Source organism: Rissa tridactyla, chromosome 4, assembly GCF_028500815.1.
Source record: "Rissa tridactyla isolate bRisTri1 chromosome 4, bRisTri1.patW.cur.20221130, whole genome shotgun sequence".
NCBI classification, from domain to species: Eukaryota; Metazoa; Chordata; class Aves; order Charadriiformes; family Laridae; genus Rissa; species Rissa tridactyla.
This window is the reverse complement of record NC_071469.1, coordinates 7,331,739-7,359,006: the sequence shown is the minus strand read 5'-3', so window position 1 is coordinate 7,359,006 and position 27,268 is coordinate 7,331,739. Positions and strand designations below refer to the sequence as shown.

At 41.7% G+C, this 27,268-nt stretch overlaps 1 protein-coding gene across 1 annotated transcript in view; it reads left to right on the top strand.

Moving 5' to 3' along the window:
* The window catches only part of LGR4 (leucine rich repeat containing G protein-coupled receptor 4), an 81,369-nt gene that overhangs the window by 910 nt on the left and 53,191 nt on the right, over positions 1-27,268 (top strand). The window lies entirely within an intron of this gene.

The following is a 27,268-nucleotide window of genomic DNA, read 5'->3' as shown; positions in this document are numbered from 1 at the left end:
CCTTCTGAAAACCCCAGGGGATCGGTCTCGGGGGTTTAAAAGGGCGGGGAGTGAGGCGGGGGGAGCTGCTGGGGGGTCCTGTGGGGGCGAGGTTTGGGGTGTCCGGGTCGCCCCTGGGTTGCCGTCCAGGGGTGGGGACACACAGCGCTGCCCGTACATGTGTGCGATGTCCTCGCACCGAGGCGCCTTTCTCTTCAGTTTTCTTCAGAAAACCATCTCCCAGGCCAGCTCGTCTTCGCCCAAAAGTGAAGGCGTTTTCAGTCTGCAGCATGTCTAAATCCAGTTAACTGAGGATGACTTTGCTTTTACAGAATCTCTCAGTATGGCACACACAGCTGAACTTTGAAAAACACAGCATAAGACTCAGGAGCTTGGTCAGGTTCTGCTTGTGGATGGACAAAAATGTAAACTCTTAAAACATTTTCCCCCGTGTGCTATGGTATTGTAAACTAGGCGCAAACTGGTGGATCTTGTGTTGAGTTTGGGTAACTTTAATAATAAAATTTTAATTGAGGACTGAACAACTCTCTTCCTTAGAGACACGACCGGAGAGGGATTTGCAGCTTTCAATATGGTAGTTTTGCTAATCCACAAACCTGTTAAGTTTCACAATAAAACCTGTCAGTCTTGCCCCACTTCTCGGCACAGATTTCACAGGCTGGAGTGAGGTCTTGTATGGGCCAGTGGTCAGGTCTGCTATTACTAAAGCTTCGCTGCCTTTACGACACATAGTACAGAGCACACTACAGCAAATTACAGCGCGTGGTTTCAGATCGGTCCTGAACTGCTGCATTGTCAAAATACAGTAGTAGTGTATGCCTTTGAAAATATCACTTCTTTTTTTTTTTTTCCTCTTTGTTTGCCTACACTTACTTAATATGCAAAGGGAGTCTGATTCTTAGTTACTGGAGGTTTTGTTTACTGAGCAGGTTTCCAGTTTCTCCTACCTGTTTGGACTTTTTTTTTCTTTTAATTGTTCAAGCTGGGTGGAGAGAGATTATTGGGCCTTTTGCTTGTGTAGTACTTGACAAGTGGCAAAAGTTGTTAACTGCACATAAATATTTTTTTTCCTTTTTCTGCTTGTACGATGTTAGTGGGAGCTGACTTCGTGGTGGTTTTTCTGTGGCAGAAACAATGTTTTGTGAGCGTTTGGGGTAGGGAGTCAGGAGCTGCCGTTGGGAAGACTTGGACTTGCTGGTAAACTGTCTTCACTTTCCTCCACAAGGAAGTTACCCCATTTCATAAAGTACTTGAAGCCTATCTGGTAAAAGCTGCATTTAAGCCCGAGGTTTTATGGCTACTACCTTGTCTGTCTGTCTTGTAAAATGGGAATGGTACATCCCCGTGTGTCTACAACATGGCATTAGACAACAACCCATGTTGTCTAATGGGTACAAGTCGTCATAGCCAACACCCATTAGAGATAAGGTTGCCAAAGAGTTTCAGTTTGTAAGTTCCTCCTTGCTATGCAGGTAAATTTCCAGAAACCAATTTAACGCTTACGGCAAAAGTGAGAGGAGACCCGACCCGCACGTGCTTCAGCGTGTTTTGAGATGCGTTTGTGTCACTGCTGGTTTGGTTTTGCGTTCTTTAAACTGGAGCAGAATGTTTTCGCTGTCTCGTTGTGTGGCAGTGAAGGATACCCTTGGTCCCCATTTGTGTTTAGTTCCTGTTTCCTTATTTACAGAAGGAAAAAAATGGGTGACTCTTGGCACTTCTGTGCCTGAATAGTCTCTGTTGTAGTGAGGCCACTGGAAGTTTAGGGTATGTAGAACACAGTTTCGTAGGCAATAGAAAAGTCATTTCTGACCTGCTTGGGCTGGGCAGTCTATAGTTTTGCCAGAGAAGCTGAGTTGGCTTGTGTTGAGGGGGAAAAAATAAATAAATAAAATAAAATCACACCTCCTAGCTGACATGTTTGTGTCATGGCAAAGTGTCTTAGCTACGTGAAGAGAGGAAAGCTTTTCTATGATTCGTGTCAGGCAGCATAATGATGCCAGGAAATCCCCTTAGCATTGCTATGGGGCTTTTTTTGATTATAGCCGTAGCAGCAGAGAGTTTGTAGTGTAGAGATGGCTGAAAAAGTGTTACAAGCGATGATGTTTTGCGATACTAAAGCAAAGTTGTGCCTACGTTTTTACTTTGGCCAGGAGAGAGCAACTGAAAGAAAGTTGCTCACAATTAACCAAAGCTGGCAGTGAGTGAGTTTCAGGGTGGTTGAGAACCATGGAAGGGGGTTGGTATTTAATTCTTACTACTTCTGTTTTCCTGCAGCCTTAATTTCTTTGCATTAATTTTAATAATTTAACATAACTTCCAAGGTTTATTCCAAGGCTGTATTTATTTAAAATACAGCCATGTTTCTTGGGCTGCCACAAATGGTCAGGCAGGGATTTCTCTAGAGCCTCAGATTCCCCTTTTTCCTTATCTGTCTTCAGCTCTTGACTGATCCACTGCTCATTCCTTGCTTGCTGTGGTGGTTAGGAAGCACCTCCAAACAGAGCAGTTGTGGGTTTGTTTTTTTGTGGAACGCGCATTGAATAGACACTCCACTGCATTCATACCTGGCTAAATGTGACACTGTGGTGCAGGAGGAGAAGGACTGGGCTCATAGCAGGGGGGTTCTATGGTTACCCCCTCGCACCGTGTGGTCACGTGTGGGTGGTTGCATCAGACCGAGCAGCGTGGAAAGACAGAGTATCTGCTCATTACTTTTGAGTCATCGGCGTGCTTTGAGAGGTGGAATTTGAATAAAGAAAGGTGAGTATGTCGTCCCAACCGCAGTCGTCTTGATGAAGAGATTTTTGGGAGATAGACAAGTGCTGGGAGGAGAGGTGGCAGCACTAGAGCCAGACTCTCTGAGGGGCAGGAGGGGAGGAGATGGGATGGATGGGAAGGAACGCAGAGGGAGTCAGGAGGACATGACCAGGGATAATTACTCGATACTTTTACTGTGGGCGGCCATTTGTTCTGTATAATTTAGGTAGGTGTTTATGTAACTTTTAATTACCAGCTGCCTGTTTTTCTGTTTATGAAGGTTGTGATTTTGCTTTGTTGCAAAATAACTGTCGTCTAGCAAGTTGAGATGCCTATGCAAGAATGTGAAAATGTTGTTTGTTTGGATTTTTTAATCAGTGCAGTGCGCTCCTGATCCTTGCTATGATATTTCATGTGCCATGTGCTAGAAAATGTCCATGTTAATGGAAGAAAGTTACGGTAGGGCATACTTGTACTTGTGCTTCTCATGGGTGTCAGTTTGAGAACTAAAATTCCAGTTTTGGGGCTTTAATACTTGTGTGAGTCTTGTGGAGGAGATGAAAAGCAGATAATTCTGGCTAATGACTTCGGAGAGGTCTTGCATGAGCCTGGCTCTTTTAGGGGCTTGCCTGACAACCATGAGGAATATAGTCCCTTTTCAGTGCCTGCTATTATATTTCGGGCACTTGAAATATAAAAACATTACAGACAATTTTCCTTCTAGTGCTTCTTGCTTGTATTTTCAGGGAATGGCAGGGTCCCTTGCTTTAATTTTACTTTCTTTGAATTGTGAAAGGAGGGTTTGCGAGTCCCGGCTGCCCTAAAGGATAGACCTTCAGGATGAAACAGTCATCTTGGTCTTTTGTTTTTTATTACTCGTTTAACCTGATACTGGCTGTCTTTCTGTGTGCTGTGTTCTAGCTTTATAAGATCAAGATGTGGCAGCTAGCATGTCGCTAACTTTATAAGATCAAGATGTGGCAGTTGAGACGATCGTTTTTTTTACTTGTTTCATACCACAGGTTGCTTCAGCAGATGCAGAGAGTTGATTATCTTCTCTTCAGTATGCAGGCTATCCGGAAGCACCTACACCATCTCACGTTTGAGTTGTCTTGATCCGTTTATGTACAAACAGCAAAATGATACGGTTCTGTTTGGATTCAGTAGAGTTTGCACGTTTTATTTTTTCCTTTTCGTCTGGCACTTTTATTTTTTGTAGAATGGTGATGAAATGCAGTAGGTAGATGTGAGGTGCCATCTTCTAACATGTCTGGTACGAACATGCAGGTACTTAGCATCCCGTTATGGTCAGATAAGCACAATAAGGACCTGGCTGCGGTTTTGTGAATGCTGTCTAGCAGAGTTGTTATGGTGAAGAGTAAAGATGTCCAGATGTGACCTTGAGTCTGGAAAATGTAGCATAATTGCAGTCCTCCTGAGATAGAAAAGCCTTATCTAATTAGAGGTTTGAAGGTTTTACAGTTACACCGTTTAGGTTTTCACTTGCCTATGCCGCATGCTGGTGATGTGATGGCAAGTACTAAAAGGCTTATTCTGTCTTTTTAAAAGCATGCTTTCCATACTTCTTTTGGAAAGACACGGTCATGTTATTTTAATGTGAATATTCCTGTTAGTTGGCAGAAATGTTGTTACGTTTGTACAGGCCTATGAAATCCCATGGGCAGGAGAGGGGTTTGAGTTTGCTGGTGCAGCATCCAGCACCTGGTGACTGGACCAGAGCCCAGTGTCTCCAGTGGCAGTCTCTCCAGTTTCTTTCACCCAAGGATTGGAATTCTTCTGATTCATTTAAAACTGGCTGATTTGTCTGTTGGTCTTGTAAAAAAGTAGACACTCTTAGGTAGCGCCCAGAAAAGTGAAGTTGTTGTTTCAAAGTTTGTGAAATATTTTTTACCCTTTTTATGTTCTCTGTTGGCAGCAAATTTGGTGTTTTCCTCTTTTCCTTTTATTACTCCCCTCTAAAACCCCAGTGCTCTGCCATAGCACTTAATTTGTCAGGTATTTGGCATTTATTTTGTACATTGAGCTCATTTGTATCAGCAATATGTCATTTCTTATTTGATGCTTACTGGCTGAGGCTCATGAGTGTGACTTTGGGGAATATATACTAAGATAAGTGTGCAGCATGGAAAAAAAGTTGGACTTTAGTGTAAGCAAGTTTATGCTAGTAAATAATTACCTTTTCAGCTCTTGAGAGGAATTTACTAGTAACTATCTGCTTGAGATGGAAAATATGGAAGCTGTAATATAAGGACTGAAAAACAAAACAAAACCCAAAGAAACCTCCTCCGCAAGGATCTTTATTTGTTTTGTATTGTACATCTAAGCCAGCAATTTTTGCAGAACACAAGCTCTTATTTACCCAGAGAAAATTACTGGCCTAGATTTCAGAAGGGCTGAGCACCCATATCTCATTTTAGAGAGCATGGGAGCTGCGGGGCTCCGGGAGCTTCTCCGAATGTCAAGAGACCCTCCTCTCCCTTCCCTCCTCTTGGCCACCCTTACGCTTTTCCTAAAAGTTTGTTCCTAAAGGTGGTCCTCGTGTTGGGAACGGGCAGGAGCTGGTGATGTGTTTATGTTCTGGAGGATTTGCCAACAACTCAGGTTTGCCTGCTCCTTGTTTTGCAAACAAGCAAGGGAGTGAAATGGATGGGGCTGGTTAGCTTCAGCGCGGCCGCCTGGGACTTCATGGCCAGCAGTTATTCTATTAAGGGATGAATGTGTTTCAGGCAGCAGCTCTGTGCTGCCAAGTTGTGGTTTTGGGGTTCTTTACGGAAGAAGCAGAAAGGCAAAAATAGCTTGAGGAGGAATTAGAGAGATCAGTATGATCCCAGAAATAGGAGACAAAGGTGGGAGAGGGTACACAGGAGAGGATAAGAGAAGAAGCTGTCTCTATTTGAAGAAACCTGTAAATTGAGGCAACAGAGATTTAAATGTTACGAGACCTCTGCTAACAGATTTATCAGAGCATTTCATGGGCTAGAGGTCCCTGGCCATCTTCTGCACTGACCGAGGATTTTGCTATGGGGAAATATTCTTCTGTAGTTTTTCATACCTGCCTTTCAGGTATGAAAACTGCCGCTGCAGTTTTCTGATAAGATGTTCTCAAACTTTGGTCTGAAGAGAGATTTCTGGTCATGTGACGTTGTTTTTTAATGCTCTCCCACCGCCAGCTTGCCCTGCACAACCCTCTTGGGAACATGGAGGTAGCTGTTGGTATTTCCTCTGCTGATAGTTGGGCAGACGGCTCAGTTGATGTGGAGTTGCGTGCAGCAATGGGTGTCACAGCAGCTTACACAGAGAGGAAGATCTTGGTGTTACTATATAAATACTGTCCTCTCTATAAACGTGTTTGAAAGCCTTTGTTTAAGAATCGGGCCCAGATTTATTCAGTTTTGTGTTCCAGATAAAGCTGGTATGGCCACATCGGAAACAGCTAGCATTAGATGTATGGGTGCCTGGAAAGCGTAATTAAATCATGCAGAAACGGCATGTGATCTACCTGGCAAAACAGTTGACCTTTTTGCCTTTTTTTTTTTTTTTTAAAGTGCTGAGTTACTGCAGCTGTCAGTGAGTTTCACTGAAGTTGAAAGTTTCCAATATTTTCAAATCGTATGTAATTTATTTTAAAATACATAGCTGAAATAGCAGAATGCATTTTATTTTACTGTTGAATGATTTAACTGTTACAGGATTGTGACAAGGTCAGAACTTTCCACTTCCCAGAAACATATTGCTGTCGCTGAAAGATTAGGGGAAAAGAAATCTGTGTTTCAGCTTCACCCTGAATTTGAAAGCACATTCTGCATACAGCCAGTCAACTTGCATTATTAATGATATACATCTTTTACAAAATAACAGAAGGACTGTAGTGATCTCAAAAATAAAACTTTAAAGTAGGTGTCTGAAAACCATTGTTGAATTTGAATATGTAACAGCTGACTAATGGCATTATACATAATGTCAGTCAATATGAAAACATGTTTTTAAAAAATGCGGATAGCTATTTTTGAACAGGTGATATCGACATATATTCCCTGCTAGACTGGAGCGTGACGTCTGTGAGGGATGTATGTGTTTTTGGGAGGCAAGAATATCACATAATGAATTTTTGCCAGCTTCGCTTTCCTGGTGTGTTTTTTATATTTTCTGTTAATACTTACCGAGTTATAGGGAAGTCATATTTTTCTTAAGTGGCCTGTTTCAGTCATAGAGTATGTTTTGGAGTCAGTAAAACTGTTGGCTAAGCTTTTTACATTCATTTTTTTGAACTTATTAAAAAGCATATTATTCAATACATTTTGTTTAATTCAATGTCTTCTCAAAGGAAGAACAGTCTTCATAGCATGGCAGAAGTGAAAATGAATTCTTTAGGGCCTTCCCTTATGTGCTTTTTGCACTTCTATTTGACAAATACAATTCAGTAAGGGAACCTGAAACGAGTATGTGGAAGGTAAGAGCAATACATTTTTCACTATTGAAGAAAGCTTCTTGTGTTTCTCAAGTGATAGCAGTTTTAGAGGTAGCCAGATGTTCGTTGGTATAATGTGAGAGAACTCTAAAACATGTAAGGTCTGTTGTTGAAATTTGATGCTCAGTGTGAATCAATGTTTGGGTTGTTTTGTTGATGTTGTTCAAATCGAATACTGATAAATACACATATAGTTAAAAATCTTGTCATAACTTTGTTACCTCTAGGTAATTCAGGCAGTGGTTGGTGATTTTTTTGACAACTCAACCTCAAGATTTTGGCACAGTGAAGATATAATTGAAGTAATTTTTGAGTCTGAAGTTTTTTTTGGTATTTAAAGTTAAGAAAATATTAAAGTTAATTCTTTTCTTTAGGGGTAGGAAAACTATTACAAAGCTTAATACCTCTATCACTTTTTTTAAAATATAGTAAGTAATTCCTGTAAGCTTTGCATTAAAAATGTAATGCAAATTAACATTTTTATGTACAAATTAATGCAATCAAAAATGAGGGAGGAGCCTCAGACCATCAACATGGTCTGTAGGAGGGGATGGAAGTTATGCAGAAGGTGCTGTCTTTGGGGCAGAAAAAAAGATCTTTTTGCTAATCAAAAGACTAGCAAGTGCTAATTCTTTATCTTGAGGAAGAGATGATGAAGAAAAATCCAAAGTCAGGTGAAGTTGTTGAGAGCACCCTGAGAAGTCAGGCCCTCGGAGAGTAAACAGCTGTCTTTGCAGCTCTCAGTTGAGCATTTTCTTACTGAAATATAAAGACTTTTTTTTTTTTTTTTTTTAAGCTGTGTACCTCCTCCTTTTCTCTCCCCAGCCAATCCTGGAGGAATGCTAGGGACTTAAAAGGACTTTTTTCACCCTAAAATTTTTGAGCAAATGTGTTTGGACTTTTAAATGGTACGCAATTAGCAATGAGTCATAAATGGATGTGCAATTTCAGAGGTATGCAGGGGAGGCCTAAACCTGTTTAATTTAGCTTAATAGTGCTGCAGTTGTGTATTTTACAACCTCGTTCTGTGAAAAATGTGTTTTTGTTTGGGAGTTTTCCCATTACCTTCTTGACATCTGCATGGTTACAGATGAATGGCCTGACCCAGTGCCCCAGCGGGGAGAGCGGCGTGGCTGTGCTTTCAATAGGCATGTCGCGGACAAAGGAAACATATGGAATATTTCATTCCTCTCTTTGCAAGCGGTGTACGGGGCTGTGAGGGCAGAGGGCTGGGGCCTTCAAACTTGGTGGTAGATCAGTAAGCTAGCCATAAGGTTTGCTGTGAGCCACCAAAATGTTCTTGCTGAAGGTGTTGTACTTTACGTGGTGCTGTCTTTTGCCGTGGGACCAGAACCCCAGCTGTAGAGCAAAGCCATTTTGTCATTGCAATATTAATAGTGTGACCATGCGGTGGAGTTCACCGTGGTCATGTTTTGTTCCTCGTGATACTAAGCGATGTTTTTTTCTCAACCATTGGGGCACTGTGGTGGTTGGTATTTGGTGTTCAGTAGGTGTAGAAGATGTGAGCGCAGATGCGAGGGTCCCCCAGGAACGTGCCTTGGGGGTCTGTCTCCCCCTACGCCCATGACTTTCAGAGCATGAAATCAGACCAAATGTTCCCTGTCATCCAAACAGGACATCACAGTATGTTAACTTGTAAAGTGAGGGTTTGTTTTTCCTGCACTCAGGACTTTGGGGTTATGGCAGGAAAGCAGGGATGGTTTTCTCCTGTTGCAGCACCACCTTGGAGGAGAAGATGGTGCGAGTCAGGAGAGGACATTTGGGGAAGCTTGCTGCTCCATGCCCGTTAAAAGGACTTGGTGGTGTCTAGCTTCGATCCTTTCTTTGTTGCTAAAATTTCATCTAAGGGGTGTCGTGGCTGTTCTTCTTGAAATTCCGTTTCATATGTTTTCAGAAATAACTCTTACTTCAGAAGTTTCCTTGCTATTTTTCTAAATTCTGATCCAGAACAGTTGCGGGTATAGCTGTCTCATCTGGAGAAGTGAAGGGACTCTGAAACCTGTGACTCTGCTGTTCAGGCCTCTCTCTTTGGGGCAGTGGGTCTTTCTGTGTGGAAGCCTGCTTGGTGTTCTTCGCTTGTCAGGACTGGTGGATCTGGCCTTCACTCAGTTCTTGCACGTAAAAGCTGTGAAGGAGCCATCTTCTTTTTCAGGTGCTATGGTTGAAAGCCCTAGAAATGGGTTGGGTTTTTAGCTAGGGGAAGCCTTGCCCAGGCTGGGAAATGTGCTTGTAGCTCTCTCAGCAGTTCTCTGAGCTGCTCGTGCAAATTAGGAGCCCTTGAACATACTGAAGGGACACTGTGGTGTTTAAAAGATTCATGCAGTTAGGCCCAGATTTACATGTTCTTGAAGGATATTTTGCAAAGTTGCTGCCAGCAGCAAACTCTTTGTTCATCTCTTTTAGTTGCAGTTTCACTCAAGTGGCTTCTCAGTTGAGCACTAAATCCTCACCCTGCTGTGCTCCCTCTGGGTGTTATCTTGGGGTCTCGGTGGCCCTCATGGAATTAGGGGGGGAAAGCTGAGCTGGGGAGAGAAAAGGATATAGTCCTGTGTGAGGGGCTCTGCTCTGAGGACGTAGCTGCTGGTGGTTTGGACCTGGACAGGCTTCAGCCTTTTGGTACTTTTTTACTGCTGTTGGTTTTAGCACTTGGGTTTAGAGGGGAAAAAAAAAAAAAAAAAGAAAAAAAAATTGTATGTGCTAATATTGACCAAACTGTTAATATTTTACAGAAGTAGTGTGAGTCTTGCTAGGTGTAGAAAGTGTCTTTTCCAAGGGCAAATCTTCTGGTTCTGTGCTAAGTGTTTAGTGGAGGGATTAAATCTCTTCGATATCCAGCTCAATTAATCATTTATTCAGAATTGACTTGCTCTTGCTTGACACTTCGTTTTCAAAAATTTCAGCTATTTTTTTGCCTGTTCTTTTTTTTTAACCTGCTTCCTGCAAAGACAGATCTCTAGTTTCCAGGACAAAAATGTACAGTATCTTCATGTTTAGGAGTTTTAAGCAGGATTTTTATTTGGTTTGAGGATATTAAAAGTCAGTCACTTATTGCTTCAGCAGGAGCCTCTGCAATTGTGCAGGAAGGCCAGTTTTTTCTCCTTAAAAAAATTAAAAAAATCTTTCTCTACTCTCCTAAGTAATAATGCCGGTAAAATAAATCTATAGCGTGTTCAAGAGAGATGGCTATTGTTTAAACAGTAATATATCAGAAATCCTACTTAAGAGTAGGACTGCTTCCGCTGTCATTGTCTCTCCACTCATATAAGATAACTTTTTTTGCCCTAATAACTAACTGCGTCGATGGGAGAAATTCTGTAACATACATTGGATTGATGCTTATTTCCGAATACCCTGGATTTTATCTTGCCAAATATATTCCCCTTTTCCTTCAGGTAAAATGCATCATCTGGTCTTAGTTGGTTCAATGCCTTCAGGAATGGAGAATAGTGGAATAATAACATAAACATAAAAAATATTCCTTCTTAACGCCATTTTTCAGTGAATTGGAGTCAGTGAATTTGGTGTCTGGTCCAATTTATTTTGCTACAAAAGGGTCAGATTGATATTGTAGGCCACTTTGCTGTGCAAACTGCTCTGCCCACCAGTTTGTCCTTTGGCGCCTTCAATGGGAATAGACAGCTTCTGTTTCATCTCTGTCCTGCCAGTGCCCGGCAGGAGACATGGCTTGGGGCTTGCTCCTCACTCCCAGTTTGTGTGGAGCTGCTGAGGCCCTCCGGGCTCTTCTGTGCAAGGAATTTGGGAGGGCTCGGGGAGCTCTGTACAGTTTGATCCTTGACTGCTTGCTGTCTTAAAGTCCATGCCAGACTAATAATTTTTTGCCCATGTAAGCTTTGTTACCATAATAAATATAATAGAAACAAATGCTTCAAACCAGAAGGAATGTAATGTGCAAGTAATCACCAAGTTGAGAAATTCTGCCGTACCATGGCAATGTGAAGTCATGAACTTCAGTTGTGCCCGTGGAGAATACGTAGCTATAAATATCCCACAAATGGAAGGGCAATGTTTAGTTCATGTGCTTTCTTTCCTGGTGACTGTGAGATGTGTACTTGACCACTAAGGACTTCTACATCATGCCTGTACCATCCAACAGAGTACACATACTGCTGTAGGTTCCCATTGTCCTACTGGTTTGGGACTGTTTTATAGAAGACCGTGCAAATTGGCAAACATTTGTACATGTATCTGTTTGGCTACATCTGAGAAAACCATGTTACGCTGACTGGAGTCCCCCTCATTTGTTGAGAGTACAGTTGGACTTTGATTTTTTTTTTCTACCATTTTGGAGTAGTAAATGCTGGTCATGGCAAAAATGGGTATGGACTCCCTACAATGAGATGGATCTGTTGAATGGCTAAACAAGCAACACGTACTATTCTGAACTTTAGCTGGCTTCTTAAAATACGAGCTTGTGCCTGTTTTCCCTGCCCTGTGTGTGTATTGCAGCATTCAGGGCTGACAGCATCACTGAGGAGTTATCCCTGTTCTGGAGTTCTTTTCTTCAACAGGCAATAGTTGAACATAGAAGTTTCACTGATAGCTCCTGCATGACCAGTCCCTGCTTGGTTTTTCACACCTTGGAGGTACTGGGGAAACTGAGGATTCTGCGCATGATATATGTGTATTTTTTCAAAAACTCCCACTTCTTTCAAAAGACAATACATTAGTTGCGTTGTGCTGTTAGAGAGGCAAAGGACAAGAAGTGTGTAGTGCCTACAGTCATTCATCCCGTGTGCTGAGTTTTAATTATTGGGACCCTTCTTGAAGTACTATGGTAAATTGAAAAGCAGCTTCTGATTTTAAGAGAACAGGTGAATCACAGTGTGAATCAGCAGTGAAAATGCAGAGGTATTTTTACGTGTGACCATTTTCACTATTACAAAAGTCCTTTGCATCTCTGATTTAAAGAAGGAAAAGCCATTGAGTAGTAGCACCCTGCTGCAGGATTTGCGCCCTGCCCATGTGTTTGCATTGCGGTGCAAGCCTTGTGTATGCCAGTGTTGAGGAACCTTGCCCAGATACCGTTCTGTTTAGCTCTGTTGTACGTAGATGGAAATCTGTTGGTATGTAGAGATATCCAGTTTTGAAAATTAATCTAAGGACTTTGCCAAAAGGATTAAGAGACAGGTTAATAAAGTTTTAAAGTTTAGTAAAGGAGGCAGAAGGGTTCTTACAGCGGAACAGTGCTTAGCAGATGCTGCTCTTGAGGTTGGTGGCAGATATCTTAACAATTCATACGTGCAGATTTATTGGGAAAGCCTTAAGGTCTGTCTGCGTTACACATCTTGATTCTGTCCTTTCGGAGCTCAAACACACAAGCATGGCCTTACATGGGATTGCTACTTAACCTGTCCTTATGGAGAAGTCTCTTTTTGGTTTACATCTCTCTGAAGTGTATAGGACACCAGAAATACAGAGTATTGCTCTGTACTTGCTTAATATTTTAAAAGCAGTTAGCACGCAGTTTATTTGCAGAGAATATAGGCAAATCATCCAAGAACCTTCTGCAAATAACAACCAAGAGTCTGTGCGATTAAAAATGGAAACAACCCCTGTTCTGCTGCCATCTTGTCGGCAGCAGCAGTGCATTGCCGAGGTCTTGGGCTCTTTTCCCCAGATATGCAACTCAAGGAGGAGATTCTGTTACAGCTTTCCTTCACCAGCTTTTCAGGGTTGTGCAAATGATTTTCACCAAGTTTTCACACAACAGCCCAAGGCTTTTGAGGAAGGACTAGACCAGAAACTCATCACGCTTATTCCCATATGTTGCACTCCTTTAGACAAGGCAATTTCCAAAACACTGTGGCGGCCGAAGCATGAGAGGCATCTTAAATACTGAAAACCTTGGTCATATTTTAAGCATTTTTAACTGTTAAGAAGATATTATCTGCGGAGAGATTAATGACCAATAAGTAAGCTATGTTGGATCCAGGCTTGCAGAATGCAGTTTAACTGCTTTAGGTTTCAGCACACTCATTTAATTACTGGGTTACAGAATGTTTTCTCTGCTCTGGGGGGAGATGTGCGTAGGGGAAATGTGTGCATTTATATAAAGAACTGTAAATGAAGTTAGGGGATACTGTCTTCGTGTTGCCTAAACAATCCTGCTTTAGGTTACCCCCGCCTTAATTTCCTTTCAAGAAGATTGTAGGTAGGTCTTGCTATCGCTTACACTCGATTACTTCAGTGTTCACTTCCCCTATGTGATGTAACATGCACAAGCTTAATTATTCTTTTCTGGCCTAGGGAGAGATTTCCTTCCAATAATTACCTTCACTGCCCTTTACCCTTCTGCACATTAGTTTGTTTGGAGAAATGTAGTTGCTCGGTAAGCAACTCCAAACAAGGCAGTGCCCGGAGCTGTCTTGGAAACATAATTTATACCTTTTACGTAGCATGTTAAGCTTCAGTTTGCTGAAACTCGACTACTAGATGTACCGAATTAGCAAGCTCTAAGCACTTCTCCCTTAACTAAAGGCGGTACGAGTTCAGCAGAAAAGCACCAGTTTACACCGCACTTTGATACTGTAGTGGGGTGATACAGGTAAAAAGGAAAGTACATTTACGTTAGCAAATAACATCCATTAATTCAACCATCACTTTCTACTGGCAGCTGTTGTTTAGTCATACACTACTTAAATGTCAAAAGAGAATGACTCCTCATGAGATGGATGTGATGCAATGCTGCCAGACTGATTGCTCCTGTGATAGCAAAGAAATACATATTTAATCTTGTGGAAATTTCTCAGGATTGTATCCTTCTGATTGCTCCTCATGCTGTTCTCCATAATACATAGTATGGAGGAAAGAAAGGACAATAAGAATAGTAAAGACCAAAAGGAATAACGTGCATAAATTCTTTGTTAAAATCTTTTTTATTTTAACTCGGTGGTAGTTGGAGGAAGGATGACTGATCTGTTTCTTGGAATGGGTGGTGCAGAATTAGTTCTCAAAGCTTTGTCTCTTGCAACTTATATTAATCTGTATGCTATACAAAGTACAATTTGATATGTCAAAAGGATGGGGATGCTTCCTTCCCTACCGTGTTTACTGTAAATAGTCCTTACAATAATGTAACTATTTTGTGGTAAATATAATGAAAAGTAGCAAAAGGTTCCCTTTGTCTTGGACCTCTGAATATTTAGTGCTCTTATAAAGATGAAATAATTATTTAACTCTACTATTAATTGCACAGGAAGTAAATATATTTGTAAAATCGACTGTATTTAGATATGTGGAAAAAATAAACTGTTTTGAACATGACAAAGTTCTGTATATTTTTAAGTTACACTGCCTTCTTCGTTATATCCTGATGTTTGTTTAAACACAGACAAGAAGTGATCATGTTTTGAATATTTTCTTGCCTTTTAAGGTAGTCTCTTATAGCTCTAATCTCTGATCTGTTGCAGGATTACTTGTCCCTCAACTAAAAGTTAAAATAAATTACTACACCTGCTTTATACTTTTCAGGTTTGGTAGTGAATATAAGATGTGTTGGTATTTATTGTGGGATCTGACATAATTGCAGAGCTCTGCTTCATTTCTGGTAGCTTAAATGATTTGCTGGTTTCAGTAAAAACCTTTTCACCCTCTCAACTTCCAGGGAGTTAATTTTCTTTCCTTTTTAATAGTATCTTCACAATTTTGCTTGTGATAGATTGGAAAAATTGCTGTGTTGATGGTAGTAAATGAAGAAATTGGTTATGAGGAAAACAGAGTGTCAGGAGCACTGAGGTGTCCTTATTAGGGGCAGGTTTTGAGCTGCGCGGCAAGTTTTACTGGCCCCAGTTTACTGATTCAGTAAAACCCATAGTCTTTCAAGGCAGAAGAAACCGGACTTCTTTGAAACAAGCCAGAACAAGAAAAACCAGATCTTGTTATTAATGGAGCTTGGGAGGGGGTATTCTTTGTCCACCTTGCATGCATTATAGTTGTCTTCACTGCAACATAGGTTTATACATTAAAAATGAATGTATATTGACCGGTGGCCTTTAGGTAAGAGCTAGACTGTATTTCCTTGCGTACAGGATAGCTATGATGAAGTAAAAATGTGCCCATGTTTGTCCTGTGGAGGTAGCCAAGGAGACAAGGGTTCACAAGCCCAATTTTCTTCTTGGAGTTCATCTGTAAAATGCATATTGCTGGAAAGATGCATGTGCTATTTCTGTCTACAAGCAGGCTAGAAATACAGGCGGATTACTTGATTGCCTTTTTTGAGTAGCTTGCTTTTCCATCACATGCATTAGATGTGTTTATATAAAAAATTGATCCTATGTACATGATTAAACTTGACAAGCCTTAATCTCTGTTGCTAAGAGTGTGGGCTGGATAGTTAATGTGGTAGGTCTTTGTTTTTCATGTAAATACTTGTAATGTTCTGTTTGCATTAAGTATGCTGTTTTTTTCTTGACAGTTTAGTGATTAAAATCTACTCAGTTTTAAATAGGTGTAGTCATGTAAATACTGAGAACAGCGTTAAACTGAAGAGAGAATTTAACCTTTTCAAGAAAATTACTAGTAATAAGTGCTTCTTTGACCTCTTTTATTTATAATGGCAAGCAATGGATGTCAGGTTTTTTTGGCTGAGGGTTTCTGTAAAAGGTTTCATTTGCTTGTATATATTTTCCTTAAAAATTAGAAAACATGCTAACTTTTTATTGGTTTGTATTCTTAGTTCACCAATGGTAAGTATTATTATTTTTATTCATGTTAGGGCAGAATTCCGAAGTCCAGAGCTGTACCACTAAATTTGGTTAGCACAACTATCCAGTTTGGGATGCAGTTCCTAACCAGCAAAGTCGTGCTGGAGATTGCCTCTGTCCAGACGGTTTTTGGGGGAGGTTGTTTAGGCTTTGGGTGTTTTTTTTTTATTTGTTGTTTTCCCACTGTTGTGAGATATTTTTTTTTATCAGCACAATGTGAATTTGTATTGTAGTTGATGCATTGGATGCACTTAGGGTGATATTGCATTGGATGCACTTAGGGTGATATTGCATGCTTGTTTTCAGAGTTTAAATTATTTTTCTTGCTCTTTGCTGTTGGAGAGGAGTCCCTTCTAAACTGCTGTGGTAAATAATCACAGAAATTGTCAATAATATAACAGAACTTGAGAGCAAACTCCTGCTTGATCGATGTTGAAGCTCTGTCAAGGTCAGTGATATAACATGTTCTGATAAAGGCTTGTGAACGGGCTTTCCAAAAATGTGGCCTTGGAGTTAGGCCTTCAGAACCAAGTCATGCAGATGTTATCGTCTTTTTTTTTTTTTTTTTTTTTTACTTTTAGTACAGTTACATCGTATTTTCTTACAGCGGGAGGAAACAGGAACACCATATAGGACAGGTGGTAGTAGTCATGTATTATTTGTGGGGGCCTTAGTTCAGTGGTCTCAGGTAGACTAGAAGAGATTTTGGTGTATAGGCAGTTTGATTTTTTTTTGAATATTTTTTGCCTAAATAGGCAGTCTGATTTTTTTTTTTTTTTGAAAAACAAAATCACTGATTACTGCTGTCAAATTACCATTCCTGAAAGGCAAGTTAATTCCTTGACTATGTGAATACAAATACGAGCAGCTAGCTCTCTGGTGTATTTTTTAAAAAATTAATAATAAAAGCTCTAAGCTGATTTATACCCAGTAGCATTTTGCCTGGATGCATGTAGGCTTTATAGCAAGGGGTGCTTGTTAAGGAATGCCTGCTGGATACGTAGGTAGTGTAGAGAGGAGGGTTTTAAACCATTGCTTTTTGTGTTTGCTCAGATTGGTGTTAGTAATAAAAACGTCTTTGTTCTGTTCTCTCCGTGTTGTGTGGGGTTTCTGTCAGTCATAAAAAGGCTATTCCCGGTTTCTTGCAGGGGAGAGGGCATTTTGGAGGTTACCAGAGCTTCAGCCTGTGGTTCTTTGACGTGAAAAATACCTTCCACTAGTGATTTTGGTAGCTTTTGGCTGCACCTTCTATTGCCGGGCCGGTCTCCTGGGAGGGAGCTGCCCGTACGCTGCCGTTCACGGGATGAGGGCATTCACAAGGCCATGGGGAGGGCTGGACCCTCGCTGGCTGGGTGTTGGCTTTGTTGGGTGGTGGATGTACCAGGTGCCTCCCTCTCACCCCTGCACCCATCACCCCACAGCCTGCCCCCCAGGCTGGTTTGCAGTGGGGAACGACTAGATGACTAGGTTACTGCACCTACGAGGATGATATTGCAATGGCACTTCCTTAAAAACTCTTTTGTTCCCTATTTGTGGCTGGGGGAGAAGCCCTTCAAGCAAAGAGCTGCTCCTGTTTGCTCAAATATTCCAAGTTTCTACAGCATTTCTGTTAAACAGAGAATGTCTACGCTGCTGAAAAGCAGAGGTAGTCCTCAAATGTCCCGTTTAGTACACAAACATCGGTATTACATCAGTTTGGTCGTAAATAATGGAGTACAGATTACCTTCGCGTATATTAAATGCAAGCAGATATTTAATTGTACGCAAGGCCACTAAACCCAGCAGGGTATGTATCTTAGCCTCCACAAGCGCTGATTTCCAGACAATGCCAGTGCGTCATGTGCAGTCTCAACAAATTAGTCCCCTGCCTTACCCCGTCCTTTCTCAGCTGCCTGCTCCAGGATGCCCAGGGATGTTTCATCAACATGCCTTGTTCCACTTGCCTTCACTTTGGGAGCTGCCGGCTCGCCATGGATTTGGGCGAGCTGCTGCGGTTATGCCAGATTTATGACCGCCTGTATTTATTTATTTATTCTTGACGGAGCAAGGGGTGTACAGCAAAGAGCGGGCACAGTAAGGGTGAACTTCTTTTTATTGACGATAATATTTAAAAGCTAAAATGTAACAGTATTTCAGTTGTGAATACATGGAAATTGTGTGTACTGCTTAATGTGTTTCAGAAATCCCTGTTACTTTTCTTCCTTAAATACAAGAAAACAGGCGTGTAATGCCTCATTGAAAGAAGCCTGTAGGGGTGCTTTGTGAGGGTCTTAATTAAGGGCTTTGAAAGACTAAACAAAAGGAAAAAGAAAATGCTACAGGGTTATTGTTATTCCAGCCCATTGGCTCAGCGAGCTGACCATCCATTGGTGCCTTCTGTCCATTTGGGAGCTGAATGACACTTTTGTTCGTGGTTAACAGAGGTGAAAGAAGCCAATTATTGGCTGTCTTTTCCACAGGGCAGCTGCAGACGGATTTCACTGCAGGCAAATATGGACTTTTCTGCCACAAGGATGGTTGTGATGACAGTTATTTTTGTGGAATTGTATGAAAGAAAACAGATTATTTTTTTATTTCCCTCGCCCCCCCCCCCCCCTCCAGTGACTTGTGTAGATGTTTATTGAAAACTACTGTGAATATGCTGGTGTGGAATGGGAATGTGTAAAGAGCTGGATTCCCCACGCTAACAGCATACTTGGCTTTTTCTCTGGGTGTGTGAGAGTGAGGTTTTTTTGGTTTTCTTTTTCTCCTCTTATTTTTTTTTTCTTTGCAATTGCAGTTAATTTTAACTATAGGGTTTTTCTAATTGGTGTGCAGTGTGCATTAACCCTCTTATGGCTGCCAGCTCAGACTGTGCTGGCTGCTTTGTCTGCTGTAGTGACAGAGGGGCAACCTCGCAGGTTCGCAGGAAGCCTTGCAACAGCAAAATAAACAGCAAAATAAATGTCTGCGTGCTGTTAGGGACATCAGAAAGTGTCTCTGTGCCTGAAACTTGTCACCCCTTCTCCCATGTCTGTCAGTTGGTACATAATAAAGTCTTTTCCCATAACTCTTGCTTTTAAAATCCAAAACTTATTCCTTTCTCCCCAAATTTTCTTTGTTTGAGCCTTTAGTTGTAGTTTAAATGTGTGAAAAGACTCAGTTGATGAAGAACCAGGTTCACCGACTGTTTTGATTCTGGAGAAGTCCCCTCCAGTTTGGGGCAGGTTTTGAGTAAGGACCCATGTCTCAGGCAGAGTTCATCCATCTGTTTGTTCCACTGAAAGACTTATCAGCATGTGAGCTGCTCAGGAGGCCTGACAGTGGTTATGGGAGGTTCCTTGTGGTGGCCTCTCTGTGTAGCCATCTAAAATCTGCATTTAGACATAGTTCATAATAGTAGTATGGAAAAAAAAAAAAAAAGAAAAAGGCGGTGTTCCTCATCTTATGTGGCTTTCTGCTCCAGGTAAAAGGAGAGTCTGTCCTTTTGTCCTCCGACCTTCGGAGGTGGAAGCGCTATGAGGACACTCCTCCTTCATCTCTTGGTGCATAAAGAGGAGTTTTTGTGCTTTCAGTTGCCATCTCTTCATCCAGACTGATTATTTTCCTTAACAGATTTCTTTACTGGGTGGCTTGTTACTTGCAGATGTGACTGCTCCTGCCAGTTTCCACTATATTGCCAACCCGCATTGACTGAAGTTGGCCGTGCCTGCCCCTTGAGCTTAGTGTGGTGCAGGCAGCCTTGCTGGAGGCTCTCAAACCATCTGTGGATGCGGCTCTGCGGGCACTTGTCATCTGTTGGCCAGTGTCAGTGGTAGGGCCGTACCTCTGCCAAGTTCCCAAGAGCATATGAGATGCGTACGTGCGCAGTGCTGTGAAGTTGTCCACGCAACTCTGGCAGTGATGGCTGTGCAGTGACAAGGGTGACCATCTCCTGGGTGCGGGGACCATCGGAGTGAGCGAGCAGCCCGGCTCTCAGGAAAGCAACATCCCGCAATCTGATGTTCCAGCAAAGGGAGGTGTCTGGGTGTGAGACCCTGCTCTGCCTGGTGGGAGGTTGTGGGAGAAGGCTTAGTCCCAGGGCTACTTGCAGAAGCAGGACTAGTCTCTTTGTCTTCTAGGAGAGAGGGCCAATTGGTGGCCAAATTTGGAAAGCAATAGAGTAATGACTTTTTTTTTCTTTTTTTCTCATCATACCAGCTAGTTTTTTACTGCAGACTTTGTGGGAGAAGACCCACTGTTACGTACGTGCACACCACGGATGCTGCTGTCACTGTAGATCCTGAACTTTGATGCGTATCATGTTGCTTTAAGATGACAGCAAGTGCAGGTTGGGGAGGAAGAATAAAAGCTACACAACTTTGACCACCAAGGGAGGAGTTGTGATTTTTCACAAGGCAAAGCATACGTCAAGTTTTGCTTCTTGAAATGAAATAATTAGCTCTGTGATAAGTCAGATAAGAACGAGATAATACCTAACACTTTCATTATAGAAGAAGAAACAAAATTGGTTTGGAATACTTCCTTGACGTCCCTTGTTCGGTCCTGTACTGTTGAAGTACAAGCTGCACCCCGTAGCTCTTCTGTAAGATTGTCCTGGCAGACATTTTGTGCAGCTTTCATTTCGATTCGTGTCTAAGGTTCACTGGAAGGTAAGGTGGATGTGCTCAACCTGTGTCTTCATGTGTGTAAGGGACTTGGCCATGCGTCTCAAATAAATCAAAAGAGGAATGTAGCTGAAACCAGTATAACCCGAAAGGATGGGAAGCTCGTACGAAGCTGGTGTGGCTGTTTGGGTTCTTGCATTTAGCTACATGTCCTGTCAATAGGCAGCAGCCCTGGCATTGCCTTTTGTTGAAGGTACTGTTTCACTCGGGAAACACAACAGTTATGTTTTAGCACGTGTGAACCCTGCCGTGTGAGAAACTTCAGAAGACTTCAGGCAGACTTTATTCCTTCAAATGTCTTAAAGTGGAAGTTACACTTCTGTTAAAGTACTGTGCAATAATTGATGATCAAGAATTTCCAAAACCTAAGTTTTACATCTTATCAAAATTGCTTGGGCTTCTTCGGCTACTTTAAGATCCCTTGAAAATTGCTATGTAAAAGCATGTTTGGTTCTATAAAGGCCATTCCAGGTGCTGCCATGAAATCTATTTTGACACTAGAAAGCTGTACTGTGTTCTTTTAGTTTTCCCACAGTATATAGATAATTATAGTGCTGTATTGCAGAAAAAAGATTTTTTTTTTTCCCCCCTGAAATAATTTTCAGTTACATCCAAGTTAACATGTTGTATGTAAGTGAAAAAAAATTCTTAAATGCTAAAGCTGTTGTATATAGCTGTTTGGACTGATTGGGATGTTTACATTTTGCCTTCTGGCTTCATCATATCAGTGTCTGTGTTCACACACTGATTTTTGTTTTGCATTTTTGCTTTTAGCCTCTAAAAATGTAGGGCTTACCCAGAGTTTTGAGGCTCAGGTTGCTTTCTAAACATTGGGTGGGACAGACTAGGAGACCAAAATAAACCAGAAGAAAATGAATAAAATTCAAAGTACTTAGAGTTACTAAAGTTGGCATTTTTATGAAACTGGATTTGTAGCTGTTTGTGTTCTTTTTGCAACAGAGCAAAAACACAGAGTGAAAATGCAACAGAAGGCTTTTATATGTGTGTAGCACTGCTTTTCTATCCGAGTAAACAGATTTAAGTGCCGGGCTCTGTCTGGACAGCTCAGAAGCACTGGTAGCTTTATCCTCCCCCTTCCTCTCAGAGATGCAGAAGAGATTATTCTCCTTTGAACCTGGGCTTTGGGAAGGGGAAGCAACCTGTCCAAACCCACAAAATGAGTCTGTGCTGGGGCAAGGAACTGAACCTCGGCAGATCTGTGTCCGGGGTTGTAATGGAGAGCTTTTGGTGTGAAACGTTTGTTGTAGTAAATACTGTGTTGCTAGGTGGGGTGAGATGTGGTGTCCTTGGAGTCCAAAGGGTGAGCGTGGCTCCCTACGCTCCTCTTGAGGCGGTTTAAGTTTTATGGAATTGCCCTTGAAGCTGTTAAATGAAACGAAACGTGCCTTGTAGTTGTTTGTGGGTATGCAGCAAGGGCCCGAGACTGGGGAGGGGGAACCCAGATCTCATTAAACTGGTTTGATTACATAGTTTGATGATGTTCATAGTGTTTCTGCAGTGCTTGTTCACAGAAGTTTTTGATAAGGAAAAAATGCTTGAGAACTTCCTCAATAGTAATGAACAAAACCTTGGCTTGGTCATGCGTGAAGTGTCTGTGTCAGGTTTAGCAATGTGTGCTTTAAATTAAAAGTCGGATATGACTCTATCCTGGGGCTGACTTAACTCGTTAAAGAAAAATCAAGAGTAATTTAAAAATGACATAGTTGCCTTGGTGGTTGATGGTTCAATATGACTCCGCAATGGTGAGGACAATTGTTGCAACTGGCAATTCTGCCCTATTTTAACTTGGTTGCAAACATAGTGTTAAACTTTATTTACTTACAACATGACAGATACCTTTCTGTAAAACTCCTTTAGGGAATCTGGTGTTGATTTCATTGAAGGTGTAGCTACATGTTACACTTCCTTTTGGTGCAAAGTTCCCACTGTCCCCTTACTGTCCCCTTCAGTACCTTTCTTATTTCTACTACCCTTTCAGTTTGCTGCCCCATAATTGTGCCGATACAGCTCTCTGTGAGGCTGTGCTATATACAGGACTGTTAACCTCATCTGATGTTTTAAAAAAACAACCACAACAAAAAAAAAAACCCAGCAAAAAGCAGGAATACTTTTGTTTAAATCCAGTTTATTATAATGATCTGATTCCAGTATGCTGCCTATAAAGAGTCCCACTGTGGACGTGGAAAACGATGGGAATATAAGCCAATTTTCTTCATCAGAAGGAAAACACATTGTGCATCTCCACCCTGGAGGATGTAGTAGGTTGAAGCCTTCAGCATGTAACCTGTTGCTGCGTTCTCCTTTTCCCTTCATGTGTGAAGACCTGTGGATTGAAAAAAATCCCACCTTTCTGCTTACATTTACTGGCTTTTACAAATAATCTCAAGTCTTGCCAAAAATGATGGTTGTAATGAATGATTTAGAGGCATGTGTTTGGGCTAAGATGCTCCCAGGTTCAAGCCCCTTACCTGGAGACGTGTTATTCCACCCAGTTTACCAGGACTGTCGTTAAATGAGATAGAGGCATTAAAGTATTCCTTGTAGTTTCCCATATCCGGAAGACATGTCAGTGAAACACAGAAGTGTTGCTAACAGCAGGACAGCATTTTGAACACTTGCACCCAAAGGCTCCACCACCAGGTTTACGACCTGTAGCCCCAGCCATACTGCCTGGAGACAGGAGACAAACTGGATCAAGTGCCGAATATGTGCAATTGGCATAAAATAATTACACTGCTTAGATTTGATCCCCCTCAACAACTGTGCTGCTAGTTGCAGCGCATGGTGAGTCTGCCTGGCAAAGATGGTCCTTTGAAAAATGTTGGTCCGTACAGATTTTAACTGCACTGCTGCTCTCCTGAAGTCCCCCTGTAGTCTGCGGTACCTCAAGTGGCTGCGGATCCGAGGGGATTATCACCAAATACTTACAATGACTTTTCCAATGTTGATCATCCAAGATTCTTGGATGACTATGTTACTTTTTACAAATGATTTTAAAACACTTTCAAGTCAGAGGGTAGCTGTCGTGTAACCATGCAGAGAGTTTCCCTGCCAGGAGTTTGGGTGGTAGCAGGGCGCGGGAGGCTGGTTACAGGCTGGGGACATGGATGATCTGAGTGCCCACGCAGTTTTGTCCGTGGACTTCGTTGGTTATTCGCCGTTTATGTAGGTTACCCATAGGTGTAGGAGTAACTCGGCACAGGCTTGCCCTCAGACTACTTGACTAATATGCCGGTCACACTCAGGGCCTGATTTTTTTTTTTTCTGTACACAATTCCCTGGTGTTACGGTAGTCCGGAGAGTAAATAATTATAAAACCATGAATAATGCATAATTTTACTCCCTACTATGAATAATCTTGTAACTATGTGAGGGAAATACTCTCGCAATGAAAGACATTTTGTTTCCTCTTCCAGTTTACAATAAGCCCATCCTTCAGCCCGTAATCCGCACCAAACGTGTCGCTCTTAAAATTTAACCCAAGAGCATGTTAACTTGCGCTATATTCCAATTCCGGGGTACGATCTCTTTCATAATAATGCAGTGGAATTTTTTTCTGGGTTAATTCCCCACCATGTGTCAACATAGGCCATTAACCGTATGTGTGATTGCTTAATGGCTGGCCTGCAGTGACTCAAATACCAGTTCAAAATGGGTCTTTGCATACAAGTATTGTTCTCTCTAAGATCTTGATGATGGCTTGATTGGCACATGAATAGGGTACATTAGAGCTAGTTACTGTGTCTGAAAGAAAGCTAAGACATCGTGTTGGAAGAAAAAAAAAAAAAACCAACCCCAAACCAGGTTGATGTGACATGGGAAGGAGGAGGCAGGAGAAATAACTTACAAATATAGTGGGGGGAAAGGGGGATGTTACTCCTTTTGCAGGAACAGACCTGCCTGAAATTTTTCAGCCTTCCTGCAGCTGTCAGTGAAAATGCTGTAGGTACTGCTTCATCAAAATGCTAAAAGCTTACTGGAATCAACAGAATTTACATGCTTTTTTTCGTATTTGTACTGAAAAAGGACTCCATGTACCCCTATTGCCTAAAACTTCTCAATATCTAAGTCCCCTCTAATAGCCAGGGTTGGTGGGTAGTCTGAAGTTTGGTTGTTTCCAGGTTAAGTGCTTCATCACCACATGAGTGGCCACACAAACGTTCCAGTCAGTTTGAGCCACAGAAAAATCGATGGAAACATTGCATATGTGACACTTGCGTAGCTGTTGGAGCATAATTTCTTTCTGCTGCTACCAAATGGGGTGAACATACACATCTAGCAAATGAGAAACTGTCAGAACAGTCTCCTGTTTCCCTACTTAAAAAAAAAAAAAAAGGCGGGGGGGGGAATAAAAGTAATTCCTTGGTTTTGAAAGGGACATGGTGGGTAGTAGCTGGATGTAGCACATGAGAGCAGCATTGGGCAGCTGGACGGGTTCCAGGCTCCCTGGTGACTTTGGGCAGGTTCCTCCACCTCTGCCTGCCTGCTTTCCCTCCCATGCTGTTTGTCTTGTCCATTTGAGCAGCAAACCCTCTAGGTGAGGAGTGTCTCCAACTGTGTATTTGTACAGCGCCAATCACGTTGACATGTTGAACTAGGGGCCCTTAGCTTCTTGTTGCAGTACAAACAACAGATGATAAGACGTGGTGCTCATTAGAGAGATAGCATGGGTACTTAGGAAATGGCAAGTTGTATTTGCTGGGTGGGAATGCAGCCTGTGTCTTATTTAGCCAGTCACAGCAGATGTTGACTAAGGCTTTAAGTATTTGGATATTTCCTTTTCTTACAAGAATGTTTCCTAGAAGAAGTGGAAAAGGAAACGTGCTCGGAAATGAAAAAAAATGGCATGGCTGATAGGCATTTTGTGACTGCGCAACAGGCTGTGAATACAGAACAGGTTTCTGTGCTTTTGAAGTGTTGGAGGTCTCTGTGGTCGTGTTGGAGGCAGTAGGACCATACTTAAGATTGTCTGGGAGAGATGGAATCACAAGGAGAAAAATCTACATTAATGCAAAAATTGGTTTCAAACCTTGCATTTTGTTCTATCATTAGCAACTTTGTCCATGTTAAAAGGAATGGTAGATGAAGATCAGAAGGAGAAACATGTGTTGGGGAGTGGCAGCAAGGATTGGAGGATATGGGATAGTTACTCCCATGGAGTCCTGGCTGTTGGCATACCCAGAGGTGTCCTCAAGCTGGGCCTTTCCCACTGGGAGATGGGCAGTGGTAGTTGTGCAGACCTTCTCGGAAATTGGGAGAATGTAAATTTTAAATGCGATACCAATATAACATAATGGGGCATCGGTGTGCTATCACCGTATAAATGTTAGCTAATGACATAGGCAGAGGTAGTCAAACCTTGTCGTAGCAGATGTAGGTAGTATATAAAAGGCAAGAAATTAATTACTTGGCGTATTACTTCAACTTTTTTTTTTTTAAACTCAGACACCATTGCAAGCTCAAACACTTTCCAAGTGTAGGCTCCTCTGTAAACATCATCTTTCCTTTGCCTGATGTTTGTTTGCCTCCTGTTTGTGATTTCTAGCTGTTGGGGTTGGTGTGTTGGCATTTAACTTATATCCTTGAATTTTAGCTGCACTCATTGGATTCACAGTGCAGGCAATTACCGTTCAAAGCACTAGTTGTGAAGTGGTGCTTCTGGAAGAGAATTGTTTGCTTCTTGTTATCAGGAAGATACAGTAAAACAACAAAAAAAGTCAAACTTGTTTCTTTTTAATTGTGTGACTTTAATTAGAAGTTCCTCGCTGATTCTCTAGACTTTCTAAGCTTCCATTACATACTGAATATGATTAAGACATGGGACAATATGAATGCAAACTCATTTACTCAATCCCTTCAGTGGTTTTGTGTTCCTCCTGAAGGAACTGGCTGAATGGGGAAGTAGGTCTAAACCAGGGATGTAATTCAGCTCCTCGTCTCCCCTGGGACTGGCTGCCGAGGTGTGTGATTTGGTTGAAAATTACGTTGGTTTTCATCATGTGAGCGTGTTCCTACAAGGAGTTCAGCACTGAATGTGTTTCTTCGAGGCCGTAGCACCACAGTACAACTTAGATTGGTCTATCCTTGAGTTTCCCCGAGTTCTCCTCTCCCTGCTGCCGTGAGACTGGGCAGTTCTCCTGGTTAGTGCAGGCGTGACCTGGACTGAATTGGAAGCGCTGACCATCACCATACAGCTACATATACTTCTGTCCCTTTGTTTTGGTTAATCGGCAAAGAATGGTTTGTCTGGTATACTAAAAAAATATCTTTTGCTTTGTCTTGTTGATCTTCACCAGTGTTAACATAATCGGGCCATTATCCACGTATCAATGGTCCCAGGGGTAATGGGTGGCTACCTGTTACTATTTTCCAGCGTCATGTTGACTTGCATTTGCAATAACCTGGCTTATTTAACGTGGCTTCTAAAAATATTAACAGCTTTTCCTAGTACTACTGAAGCTGGATCAGGGTTACTACCTGGGGAATTTTACATAAGATTAAGACCTTTTACCTAATGGTTTGGTAAAAGTAGGTAGGAGGGCTTTATTCAAATATAGATAGCTCTGCCTAAATCATTTTGTAAGTGTTATAATTAAATAACTCAGTGGCAG